The following is a 13,431-nucleotide window of genomic DNA, read 5'->3' as shown; positions in this document are numbered from 1 at the left end:
TGCCGTGCCGGGGTGGAGGTTGGGGGTTGGGGGGGGTCCGTGCTGGGGTGGAGGTTGGGGGGGGTCCGTGCCGTGCCGGGGTGGAGGTTGGGGTTTGGGGGGGGGTCCGTGCTGGGGTGGAGGTTGGGGGGGGTCCGTGCCGTGCCGGGGTGGAGGTTGGGGGTTGGGGGGGGTCCGTGCTGGGCTGGAGGTTGGGGGGGGTCCGTGCCGAGGAGGGGGATGGGAGGGCAAGTGAGTTGGTCCACCTGGCCAGGTGCCAGCCTCCAACAGTTGGACCCATGCGGTCCATGCCACCTGGCTGGGGGGAGGAGGGGATATGGGCAATGATGACATGTCGTCGTTCCCCTCCCCCCCCACCAGGCCGTCATGTTTTCAGATCATCCAGCGCCGTGGTGGCAGCCGCTCATGTCTATGTTGCCCTGGATGAGGAGGAGGAGGAGGAGGAGCGTGCCAGAGAGGCGGCGCAGGCTGCCGCAGAGGGGCAGGCGGCAGCCGCCCAGGCTGGAGGGACACCTGACCGACAGGACGAGGAGGGGGAGGAGGACGTCGCGGCCCCATGGCAACGGAGGCACCCGAGGGCGCCCCGTGTGTACCGGCCCCGGCAGTCATACCAGGACCTCACGGACCGGGAATGCAGGAGGAGACTCCGGATGAGCCGGGAAACCGTGGCACACATCTGCCACCTGCTGGCACACCTGTCACCGCGTGGCACTGGCGGGGGACACCCTCTCCCCGTGTCCGTCAAGGTTACGGTGGCCCTGAACATTTATGCAACGGGGTCATTCCAGGCACCGAGTGGGGACCTGTCCGGCATATCGCAGACATCGGTGCACCAGTGCATCCGGGCAGTGACAGATGCCCTATATGCCATGGCGCACCGCTACATCCGCTTCCCCGTGGACCGGGCCAGCTAAGATGCCCGGGCCGTGGGCTTCTCTGCCGTGGCCGGGTTCCCCATGGTCCAGGGCGCGATCGATGGGATGCACGTCGCCGTGCGGCCACCTGCAGATAACAGGGCCGTGTTCACTAATAGGAAGGGGACCTATTCGATGAATGGACAGGTGGTCTGCGACCACCGCATGATGATCCTGCACGTCTGCGCCCGTCACCCAGGCAGTGTACACGACTCATTCGTGTTGTTGCGGTCATCCATCCCCGGCATGTACGAGGGACGCCATCCCCGGCTGAGGGGCTGGTTGCTGGGCGACAGGGGCTACCCATTGCGATCGTGGCTGATGACGCCTATACGGAGGCCACGCAATGAGGCGGAGAACCGCTACAATGATGCCCATGTAGCGACAAGGGGAGTGATCGAGAGGTGCTTTGGCGTGCTGAAGATGCGTTTCAGGTGCCTGGACCTCTCTGGGGGCGCCCTCCAGTATCGGTCAGATAGGGATCATTGTGGTGTGCTGCGTCCTGCACAACATAGCCCAGCAGAGGGGCGATGTGCCGCAGGCAGAGGAGGGCGGAGTGGAGGAGCAGCAGGAAGAGGCCCAGTCCTCCCCAGATGAGGGGGATGGGGGCAATGGTCAGGGCAGACGGGGTAGACACAGGCGGGTGGCTGTCAACCGTTACCGGCTGGCCCAGCGGGCACGGGACAGACTGATAGACGCCCGCTTCACTGACTAGATGGGCGTGGGAATCGGGTAGTATGGCCACAGACCACACACCATGGCAACAGCCGTCCACCCACACCGCCCACCCATCCACCCACCCAGCACCCTCACCCCCCTCCCCACCCACCCCACCCGCATGCACACCAGCCCCCCCCCCCCCCCCCCCATTGCCGATCCACCTGCGGCACAACGGGCCGGGCTCACACAGTTGCGGGTGGACGCGTGTCTATCGCAGGCCATGGAGGATGATGACAACCCGCCCTGCGATGAGCTCCTGGCTCTACATCGTTGGACTATGTCTGACCCATGGCCACAGTACCACCATCCACCCGGACCATCCCTGCATGCGGCTGTGACACTGCAGCGCACGGTCCCGTCCTCTGCCCGGGGGATGTTGATGGCGGCCCAGGGGGAAGGGGGCAGACTCACCTGGGGCTGAGGTAAGACCACCCCTCACACACACACTTGCGCTCAACGTACATGACACCCCCGCACACTTTGGACAGAGCACAAAGGCAGCTTCGGTAGGTGTAACATTGACTTTAATAACCAAAGGAGTTCATGCACGTGCCCTAGCCCCTAAAACTCATCTGTGCCCTGCACCCGTGCCAACTTACTCAGTGTCTAATTGTTTGGCCTTACGGGCCCTTTGACTACGTCTACGTGGTTCCCCAGACGATACAGCAGAACTGGAGGTGGACTCCTGTGATTCCTGCCCTCTGACACTGGATCCCTTTGGCGGCCGTTTCCTGGGGCGTCCTGGCCTAGATGGGCCAGGCTGCGGCCCGGGCGACTGGGATGGCGAGCTGCCAGCCTGTCCTGCCCGTTGCCCACCCGATGCACCTGGGACGGAAGGGGGGGAGTCCGAGGTGTCGCGGTGTACCGGGACCTCCCCTACAGAGGGAGCCGGTACGGACCACACCACCTCCTCCTCCCTCGGGGTGCCCGATGGTCCCCAGGCCTCTACATGGGTGGGGGATGCGAACGGACTGGCCATCCGACGCCCCCCCGACATCTGGCGCTGCCAGTCCTGGAGGCCCGTGCTGGTATCGACAGGGGTCTGCAGGTTTGCAGCCATGGAGCCCAGGGGGTTGGCAAACCCTGTCTGTGACAGTGCGACTCCGGCTCGCACATGGCCACTGGCGCCGGGCCTTCAGCGATGGCCTGCAGAGACTGGGCCATGGCCTGCAGAGACTGGGCCATGGCCTGCAGAGACTGGGCCATGGCCTGCAGAGACTGGGCCATGGCCTGCAGAGACTGGGCCATGGCCTGCTGAGACTGGGCCATGGCCTGCTGAGACTGGGCCATGGCCTGCAGAGACTGGGCTATGGCGTTGAGCGCCTCTGCCATCTGGCGCTGGCACTGGCTCATGGCCTCCTGTGAGAGGGCAGCCATTTCCTGGGCCACAGACGCCGCCTGCACCGAAGGCCCCAGGCCTCGCAAACCGTTCCCCATGTCTGACACCATCGCACCCATTGCCTCCACCGCGGACGCCACCCGTGCGGTGTCAGCCTGGGTGGCACACATGACCGGCACCACTCCCAGCTCCTGGACGCGGGTGGACTCCTCCACCTGCGACAGCAGCCGCCGCAAGCTGCCCGTCACCCTCTTCGCTCGTCTCCGGGTCGGTGGTTGCATCGGATCTATGTGTGGGTGTGGTAACTGCAGGAACCCGGGATCCATCTGGGCGGCAGATGTTCGCTTGGGCTGGGCTGCCCTCCGACCGCCCGGTCCCTCTGCTGCTCCTACCTCCACCTGCTGTACCGGGACGGCTGTGTGCGCGCACCAGTGAGTGTACCAGACGCCTCATCACTAAAGTGCCCAACCGTGGTGAGTGTTTCTGTGATGGTGGAGGGTGTTGGTGACAGCAGTGGCGTTGTGTCGTGCTCTTCGTCCCACTCTGAGTCCATGACACTTTGGGGTGGGGGTTCGTCTCCACCCATCCACTCTGAGTCACTGTCCGGTATTTCGTCTTCCTGGGTAGTGCTGTCCCGGGTAGGGGTGTCCTGGGTAGCGCTGTCCCGGGTAGGGGTGTCCCGGGTAGGGGTGTCCTGGGTAGTGGTGTCCTGGGTAGTGGTGTCCTGGGTAGTGGTGTCCTGGCTCGGATGTGACGGGGGCCTGTGGCTGCCCCCCTCGTCGCTGGGTGGTCGCTCTCGCACATGACGGGGGTGTCATCTCCCTGTTGCTCCAGGTCTCTCCGTCTCCCTTGGTGTGCGAGGGGCATCCTGCGGGCGTCGCATGCTGGAGGGTGCGGGTCTCTCCGTCTCCTGTGGTCTCCGAGGGGCATCCTGCGGGCGTCGCATGCTGGAGGGTGCGGGTCTCTCCGTCTCCTGTGGTCTCCGAGGGGCATCCTGTGGGCGTCGCATGCTGGAGGGTGTGGGTCTCTCCGTCTCCTGTGGTCTCCGAGGGGCATCCTGCGGGCGGTCTGCATCTGCGGGGATGGGTGCCTGGACGTTTGGTCCTGCGATACACAATGAAGCATGCATGGTTAGCCATCAGGCAGTGATCAGGTGATACGGGGGAGGGGGATATAGGGGAGGGGGGATATGGGGACTGGCTGTCGGTGGCTCACTCGCTAGTACGCCTCCGACCTCTGCATCAGCAACCTCCCGGTCCTCGGGTCCGCCAGCCAGTTCCAGGGCCCTTTCCTCGTGTACGGTCAGTGGCCTCTCATCAGCGGGCCCTCCTCCAGTCCTCACATGCTCCCTATTGTTGTGTGCGCGCTTCTCCTGTGGGGGGGGGGCAGGGGTAAAAGGCAACAGTGTTAGGCAGGTATATGAATGCACGCCATCGGTTGCGCGTGCTTTGCAGAGGTTAAGGTTAGGGCTGGATTCACTTGGGGATATGGGGTATATGGGGGTGGGGGGGATATGGGGGAGGGGGGATATGGGGGAGGGGGGATATGGGGGAGGGGGGGATATGGGGGAGGGGGGATATGGGGGAGGGGGGATATGGGGGAGGGGGGGTTATGGGGGATATGGGGGAGGGGGATATGGGGGAGGGGGGGAATGGGGGAGGGGGGATATGGGGGAGGGGGGGGATATGGGGGAGGCTCACCCTGCCTGCTCTGACGAGGTTGTTCACCTTCTTGTGGCACTGGGTGCCTGTCCATGGTGTCAGGGCCACAGCGGTGACGGCCTCTGCCACTTCCCTCCACAGACGCCGGCTGTGGCGTGGGGCAACTCTGCGGCCGTGCCCAGGATACAGGGCGTCCCTCCTCTGCTCCACCGCGTCCAGGAGCGCGTCCAGGAGCGCCTCCACATCGCGTGACTCGAACCTCGGGGCTGAGCGACGGCCAGCCATCCAGTCGGGTGTTGTGGTCGGGTGTTCCGGTCGGGTGGGGGGAGCAACGCGGCCTTATGAGCCGTCACGCCGTGCAGCGCGTATGACGCTGCACGGCGTGAACCACTGCGCAAGCGTGGATCCCGTTACGCCGCTGCTCGCCCATTTCGGGCCGGAGACTATCGACCCATTTTTCCGACGTGACGCAAGTCGGATTTGCGCCGTTTTTTGCGCCGATCGGCGGACTTTCCGCCGATAACGGAGAATTTCGCCCGTACTGTCTGTCGCTCTATCCTGTGTAACTGAATGCATTCTCCATTCCTCAACTGCATATAAAGGGAGCTATTGTTTGCCCCTCTATTGTATATAATGGGACTTTCTCTCCCTCTATAGCATATATCCAGATTTACTCTCTGCACATCCAGCGCATTTAACACTCTTCCACTATTGTAAATAACAAGATTTTACGTCTGACCCATCAACGTGTTTAACGGACTCACAATCACTTTCAGTCTTTATTAAATATAATTGGATTTGCTGTTTATCCCTCTATGTATCTAATGGGATTCCGTGTCCATTGCTTCATTGTGCATAAAGTAATTCACTCTGCATAAAGTAATTTACTCTGCATCACTCACTGTATATAACAGTGTTTAATAATTGTCTCTATTATGCATAATAGATTCATTGTCCATTGTTTTATCGTATACAACAGGATTTACTGCCCATCCCACTATTGTATGTGACATGATGAAACATGCATCCTTGTATTTTATGTAACTATGCAATTCACCAGCCTACCCTCTATTACGTACAGCAAGATTTACTGTCTCTCCTTCTATTTCAATATGACAAAATCAAACAGATATCTGCCTTGCTAATGTACATATTGCAATTCACTGTCTGTCCGCTTGGTGTATATAATAAGATTACTTGTCTGTCCCACTATTGTGTATAACGGGATTCACCATCTGTCCTTCTAGTATGAAACAAGATTTACATCCTGTCCCTCTAGTATGAAACAGAATTCGTGTTCTTTCCTTTTATTGTACTTTTGCACAGAACAGGATATACTGATCATTGCATAGAGAGGGCTTTAAACTAAATAGGGAGGGTTCACATGAGGTGAGATTTGGAAAGTTAAAGAGAAAGGACAAGGCAGTATGCAGGGTAGCAATGGGGACAATGGTAACCAGAGAGTGATAGGAAGGGGGAGAACATACAAATATAAGAATGCACCGGCAAATAAGGTCAGACTAGGAAAAATGGCAAAAAGATAAAATTAAACGTTTGTTATCTGAACGCATGCAGCATTCATGATGAGAGGAATGAATTGATAGCATAAATAGAAATAAATGAGTAATAGAAACAAAAAATGCTGGATAAACTCATCCGGTCTGGCAGACTCTGTGGAGAAAGAAACATAAGTTTTGAGTTCATATGACCCTTTACAGAAAAAACTGAATATGTTCTTGTCGCCATTCCAGAGATGTGGTTGGAAAGATGGGCTGGAAACGGAATATTCAAGGGTACTTTGACAGTACAGAAGGATAGGAAGAAAGGAAAAGGAGATGGGGTGTCTCATTCCGTTAATAAAGGAGGAGATCAATCCAGTTATGAGAAATGATCTTGGCTCAGAAGATCAAGATGTAGAATCAGTTTGGGTGGAAATCAAAAAAAGGCAAAGGAAAGAACTTGCAGGTGGGAGTAGTTTATAGGCACCCAAAGATAGGGACACTGGAGGACAGAGTATAAATTGAGAAATAATGTGGGCTTCTAAGTAAGCAATTGTAATAATCATTGTCAATTTTAATCTTCATAGAGATTGGGCAAATCAAATTGGCAAAGGTATTCTGGAGGATGAGTTCATGGAGTGTATTCAGAACAGTTTCTTCTTAAAAAATCTGTTCTGAAATCATCCAGGGAAGAGGTTACTGCAGATCTGGTAATGTGTAATGAGAGAGATTTAATTAATGATCTTCTAGTAAGGATCTTCTAGATAAGAGCAATCATAAACTGATAGAATTTACATTCTGTTTGAATGTGAGAAATTTGGGTCTGAAACTGGTGTCTTAAATTTAAATAAATGCAATCCTAAATATGAAGACAGAGTTGGCTAATGTAGAATGGGAAGATGGTAGAGAAGTAGTGGTGGATAATTATTTCATAATCTCAGCAAAGATATATTCTATTAAAGAAGAAAGACTCCATGACAAGAATACCCCAGCTGTGGCTAAGTAAAGGATGGTATGAAATTGAAAGAAAATGTGTACACTGCTGGCAGGCCAAAATATTAGAATTTTTTTCGAAATAGCATAGGATGACTAATAATAATAGAGAGAAATTAGATTGAGAGTAAACTAGCAAGAAATAAAAAAAAGTAAAATCTTCTACTAGCATATAAAAAGGAAAAGAATAGCTAAAGTAAGCATCCCCAGATGGAACTGGGGAATTATTAATCAGCCAAAAGGAAATGGCAGAGACTTTGAACATGTGTTTGCATCATTGTAGAAGACACACATAGCAGCTCAAGATTGGTAGAAAATTAAGGGGAGAGAGAAACTTAAAACAATCAAGCTTGCAAGAGAAAAAGCACTGGGAAAACCCATGGAATGAAAGACTGAAAGTTCTTTGGATCTGATGACCTTCATCCTAGTGTCTTAAAAGGAATGGCTGCAGAGACAGTGGATACACTGTTTTCTTCCAAAGTTGCCTAGATTCTGGAAAGGTCCCAGTGGATTTGAAAACCTCAAATGTAACACTTGTATTTAAGCAAGGAGGGAGGGAGACAGAAACATGAAACTTTTGGCCAGTTAACCGAACATATGCAACGGTGATGTGAGAAAAATTGTTTTCGGCCAACAAGTGGTTCAGATCTGGAAGCACTGCCTGGAAGTGTGATTGAGGCAGGTTAAATCAAGGCATTCAAGGGCGTATTAAATGATTACATGAATTGAAACAATGTGCAGGGGTATTGGAAAACGGCAAGGGGAACAGCCCCAAGCCATGATGCACGTTTGGAGGCTGACACAATGGGCCGAATGGCCTCCTCCTGCACCACCACAATTCTGTTATTCTGTCATTGAGAAAATGCCAGAGTGCATTATTAAGGAAGTAGGAGTAGGACATTTAGAAACTCACAATACAATCAAGCAGAATCAACTTGGTTCTGTGAAAGCAAAATTGTGTTTGACATGTTTATTTGAGGCTGTCACAAGCAGTTTGGATAAAGGGAAACCAGTAAGTGTACAGTATTTGGATTTCCAGGAGGCATTTCATAAAGTGCCGTATAAAAGGTCACTACACAAGTTTAGAGCTCATGGTGTTGAGGCTAATAGTTAGCATGGATGGAGGATTAGCTCACTAACCGGAAGCATAGTCGGAATAAATGGATCATTTTCCGGTTGGCAGTGCTACAGGGATCAGTGCGGTTACCTCAATGATTTATAGTCCATATTAATGACTTCAATGGAGGGACAGTCTGTATTGTAGCCAAATTTTCTGATAATATAAAGGTAGGTAGGAAAGCAAGCTGTGAGGAGGGTGCACAGTCTGCAAAGGGATACAGTTAAATAAATGGACAAAAATTTGGGAGATCATAATGTGGGAAATTGTGAGGTTGTCCACATTGGCAGGAAGAACAGGAATGCAGAATATTGTTTAATAGAGAGAGACTGCAGAATATTGCAGTACAGAAGGATCTGGGTGTCCTTATGCATGAATCACAAAATAGCAGTGTGCAGGCACAGCAAGTGATTAGGAAGACAAATGTAACGTTGACCTTTATTGCAAGCACGATTGAGTATAAAAATAAGGAAGTCTTGCTATAACTGTACAGGGCATTGGTGAAGCCACATCTAGAATACAGTTAGTCTCCTTACTTAAAGAGGCATAGAGTTGCTCTGGAAGCAGTTCAGAGAAGATTTGTTCAGCTGATTCCTTGGACGAAGGGGTTGTCTTATGAGGAAAGGTTGATAGGCTGGGCCGATATTCATTGGAGTTTAGAAGAATGAGAGATGATCATATTGAAACATACAAGGTTCTGAGGATACTTTGCAGGGTAGATGCTGAGAATATCCCCCCCCCGACCCCGTAGGGAAATCTAGTTTAAAAATAAGGGGCGGCATTCTCCATTGCCCGATGCCGATAACGCAATCAGCGATTGGGCAGAGAATCCACTCCGACGCCCAAATCGTGGCCGGCGCCGGTTTAACGCTGGTCAGCCAGGCTCCACCCCCTCCGAAATGGTGAAATCGCGTTGCGTGGCGCATGCACGGGACACGTGTGGCCTCAGCAGTCGGGAGCCCGGCATGGCGGTTGCGGACTGTGTCCAGTGCCGCCACACTCGGCTGGGATCCGCTGGCCGGGGGGGGGGGGCGTCCGCAAGGGCTGGTGGGGGGTGGCCAGGGGGTGGACTGTGGGGTCGTGGATGGTGGGTCGGGTCCACGCACGTCCGGCGCCATGTTGTACGGCGTGACCGCTGCAGGTCGTCGCAGTGCACATGCGCGGCCAGGGACCCGGCCGGTCTCCGGCCGTTTTCGACGCGGGAGCTGGGAGTTTCACCTGGCACCGCTGCTAGACCCTCACCCGTCCCGGAATCGGTGAGAGGTCGGTGCCAATTTTTTCATCATAGAACTCCAGCGAGTTCTCCGTTCCAGCCGGCATTTAGCTGTTGAAACGAAGAATCCAACCCAAGGGGTTTCCCATTTAAAACAGATATGAGAAGGAAATTCTTCTTTCATAGGGTCATTTAGTCTGCGGAGAGCAGCAGAGGTTGAGTTCGACAGATTTTTGATCTGCAAGAGAATCAAAGGCTACAGGAGGCAGGCAGAAAGGTGGTGTTAAGGTCACAGTCACATCAGCCATGACCTTATTGAATGATGGTGACAGCACAAGCAGCTGCATGACCTACTCGTGTTCCGATTTCTCATGATCTCATAATCCTCTAATGGAATTCACTGTCCATCTCTTTATTGTGCTTGACAGGATTCACTGACCATGCTTCTATTGTGTATATTGCCCGTGTGTTTCCAGCGGTGTGGAGTGGCTTAAATGGGAAAACCCATTGATAAGCAGCGAGAGTAGAGAATTCCACCGCACAGCAATGTGCGCGCCGTTGAGAAACACGCAGTGGGGGGACCGGAGAATCCGGCTAATTGTCCCTGTAACGTCCAAAGTGGGCTTCATTCTCCAACCCTTTGTTTTATCTGAATATCTTTAACATCGGTCTCTCTATTGCACCTCCATTGTATATGATAGGGTGCAGTGTCCAACCCAAGGGCACCATGGTAGCACAGTGGGTGGCAGTGTTTCTTCACAGCACCAGGATCCCAGGTTCGATTCCCGGCTTGGGTCACTGTCTGTGCAGAGTCTGCACGTTCTCCCTGTGTCTGCGTGGGGTTCCTTTGGGTGCTCCGGTGTCCTCCCGCAAGTCCCGAAAGACGTGCTGTTAGGTATTTTTGACATTCTGAATTCTCCCTCAGTATACCATAGTATGGGCGCCGTAGTATGGCGACTAGAGGATTTTCACAGTAACTTCATTGCAGTGTTAATGTAAACCTACTTTTGAAAATAAAGATTATTATGATTATATTGTATTTAAGAAGATTCATTGTCCGTCTTTCTATTGTGCATAACAAAATTCACCATCCTTTGTCAATTATAAATGACAGGATTGACCATCCATTCCTCTATTGCATACACTCGGAAGATTCACCATTCATCCCTATGTTATATTTAAACAGCGTTACTGTCTGCCCCGCTATTGTATCTCTGTTGTACACAATATGATTTGAGTGTCAGCTATTTCTCAATTTGTAGTACTTTCCCCTCTGAGTCGCAAGGTTCAGGGTTCAAGTCCTACTCCTGGTCTTGAGCATAAACGTCTAGGCTGACACTTCAGTGCAATGCTGCATGGTTAAAGATGCTGTTTTTCCTATCTATCTGCTCCGGTGGATGTAAAAGATGCCATGGCACAACCTCAAAGGAGTGCAGATGAATTATCCTGTCTCCTGGTGAATATTCATGAAACATCACAAAAAAAAATGATCTAGTCATTATCATGTTGTTGTTCGTGGAAATTGGCTGTGCACAAATTGACCGCCATGTTCCCTACATTGCAACAGTGGCTACATTTTAAAAAGTGCTTTATTTTCTGTAAAGTACATTGAGACATCCAGTGGATGTGAAGGACAGCCTATAAATGCATGCCTTCCTTCGACCCTCCCTTTGTCAATCGCTCCCTCCTTCTCTTCCTTATGTCCTCTATCGGTGCAGACTCGATGGGATGAATGGCCTCCTTCTGCACTGTATGTTCTATCTTCTATCACTCCTTCCCTTCTTTTTTTGTACGCTCGCTTTGTATCCCCACTCCCTTCCCCACTCCCTTCCCCCCTCCCCTCCCCCACTCCCCTCCCCTTTCGTTTCATTATGTAAATGTTTAACAAATAGCCTACATTCAATGTAGTGGAATTCTACATCCATCCATCTATTACCTGTAATGGGATCCACTGCTCATTCCTATATTGCGCATAAGAAAATTGGCTGACATCTCTCTGTTGTATGTAACAGGTGTCAGCATCCAGCTGCATATTATATTAAATAAGATTCAATGCTTGTCATCTATTATGGGCAGCGCGGGAGCATAGTGGGAAGCACTGTTGCTTCACAGCTCCAGGGTCCCAGGTTCAATTCCGGCTTGGGTCACTGTCTGTGCGGAGTTTGCACATTCTCCCCGTGTCTGTGTGGCTTTCCTCCGGGTGCTCCGGTTTCTTCCCACCAGTCCCGAAAGACGTGCTGTTAGGTAATTTGGTCATTCTGAATTCTCTCTTAGTGTACCCGAACAGGCGGCAGAATGTGGTGACTAGGGGCTTTTCACAGTAACTTCATTGCAGTGTTAATGTAAGCCTATTTGTGACAATAAAGATTATTATTATTGACTCATCCTTTGTCCCTTTATTATATGTAGTGGGGATTGTTTCCTTTTTAAAAATATGATGGGATTCACTGCCCATTCCTCTAGCATATATGATGAGCTTTATTCCTGTCCTTTTATTTTATATTATGAGATTCACTTTCCTTCTATTGTATATACTGGGATTTACTATTGGTCCATCTATTGTAAGTCGCTGGGCTCATTCGAATATAATAGGTTTCATTATCTATCCACTTATTGCATATTATGGGAGTCACTGTCTGTCCCTCTATGGTATTTAAACAGATTCAAAATCCGCATTTCTATTGCATATAACAAGATAATGTGGGATTCTGTGGTCCCCAGGCGCTTGTCAATGGGATTTCCCATTGAGGCCCACCGCACGCTGCCGGGAAACCCACAGGCAGGGGTGCACTGCCAGCGGGAAAAGAGAATCAGAACGGCCAGAGTATTCCAACTTATATATCTGTTCCTGTATTGAATGTAAAATGATTCACTGTCCATTTTTCTAATGTATATAAGGAAATTGCATGTTATCTCTCTTTTGTATAAAAAATGGTTCACTGTCCGTCAATTAATTGTACATGAGATTAAACATCTGGTTCTTTATTGTATGCAACAGGACTCGCTATCCCATAATATTATTAGAGAAATGAAATACAATGTTCATTCCTCTATTATATATAAATATAAGTTTTCACCATGATTCTCTCTATTCTCTTTACTGGAATTCATTTTCTAACTAACCTAAATATTGTGAACACTGATGTGTCTGATGGGACCCAACATAGCTCCAGCTATTGATAGGACACCATTCTCCCACCTGTCCCTCAATTGTTTATAATGATTTATTTTATTTCCCACAGTTATACAAAATATAATTTACTGTCCAACTCAGAATTGTATGTGGCATTCATTGTCCACTCCTCCATTGTATGTATTGCAATTTACCATCTTTCTGTGGGTAGTAAAACAAAAAGAAGGAATGGGTCTGATTAGGACCAAAAATGGGAATTTACACATGGAGGCAGAGGGCTTGGCTGAGGTAATACATTCCTACTTTGTATCTCCATTTCCCAAGGAAGACTATGCTGTCAAGAAAGATGATGCAGTTGAAACATTGCACCTGCTAAAAATTGATAAAGAGGAGGTATTAGAAAGGCTGGCTATACTCAATGTTGATAGGTCACTAGGTGTAGACCAGATGGATTTGAGGATACTGGAGGAAGTAAGGATGGAAATTGCAGAGGCACTGGCCATATTTTTCCAATCCACCTTGGATGCAGGGTTGGTGCCGGAGGACTGAAGAATTATAAATTTCACACCCTTTTTTTAAAAAAGTGTAAAAGGATAAATCCAGAAACTGCAGACTAACATCGGTGGTGGAATAACTTTTAGAAATTATAATCTGGAACAAAATTAGCAGTCACTTTGACCAATGTGCATTAATTTTTTTTTTCAAAAATATTTTATTGAAAGTTTTTGGCCAACCATCACAGTACATTGTGTATCCTTTACACAGTAATATCACAATATAAATAACAATGGCCAGTTTTATAAACAAGAAATAAATAATATATGAACAAAAACAAAACTAAA

At 50.5% G+C, this 13,431-nt stretch overlaps 1 protein-coding gene across 5 annotated transcripts in view; it reads left to right on the top strand.

Annotated features, from left to right (window-relative positions):
* LOC140387908 (SH3 and multiple ankyrin repeat domains protein 3-like) overlaps nucleotides 1-13,431 on the top strand; it is a 1,536,301-nt gene that overhangs the window by 1,273,239 nt on the left and 249,631 nt on the right. The window lies entirely within an intron of this gene.

This window comes from Scyliorhinus torazame, chromosome 13 (genome assembly GCF_047496885.1).
Source record: "Scyliorhinus torazame isolate Kashiwa2021f chromosome 13, sScyTor2.1, whole genome shotgun sequence".
Taxonomy (NCBI): domain Eukaryota; kingdom Metazoa; phylum Chordata; class Chondrichthyes; order Carcharhiniformes; family Scyliorhinidae; genus Scyliorhinus; species Scyliorhinus torazame.
Note: the sequence above shows the minus strand (reverse complement) of the source record. Positions and strands in the feature narration are given on the sequence as shown.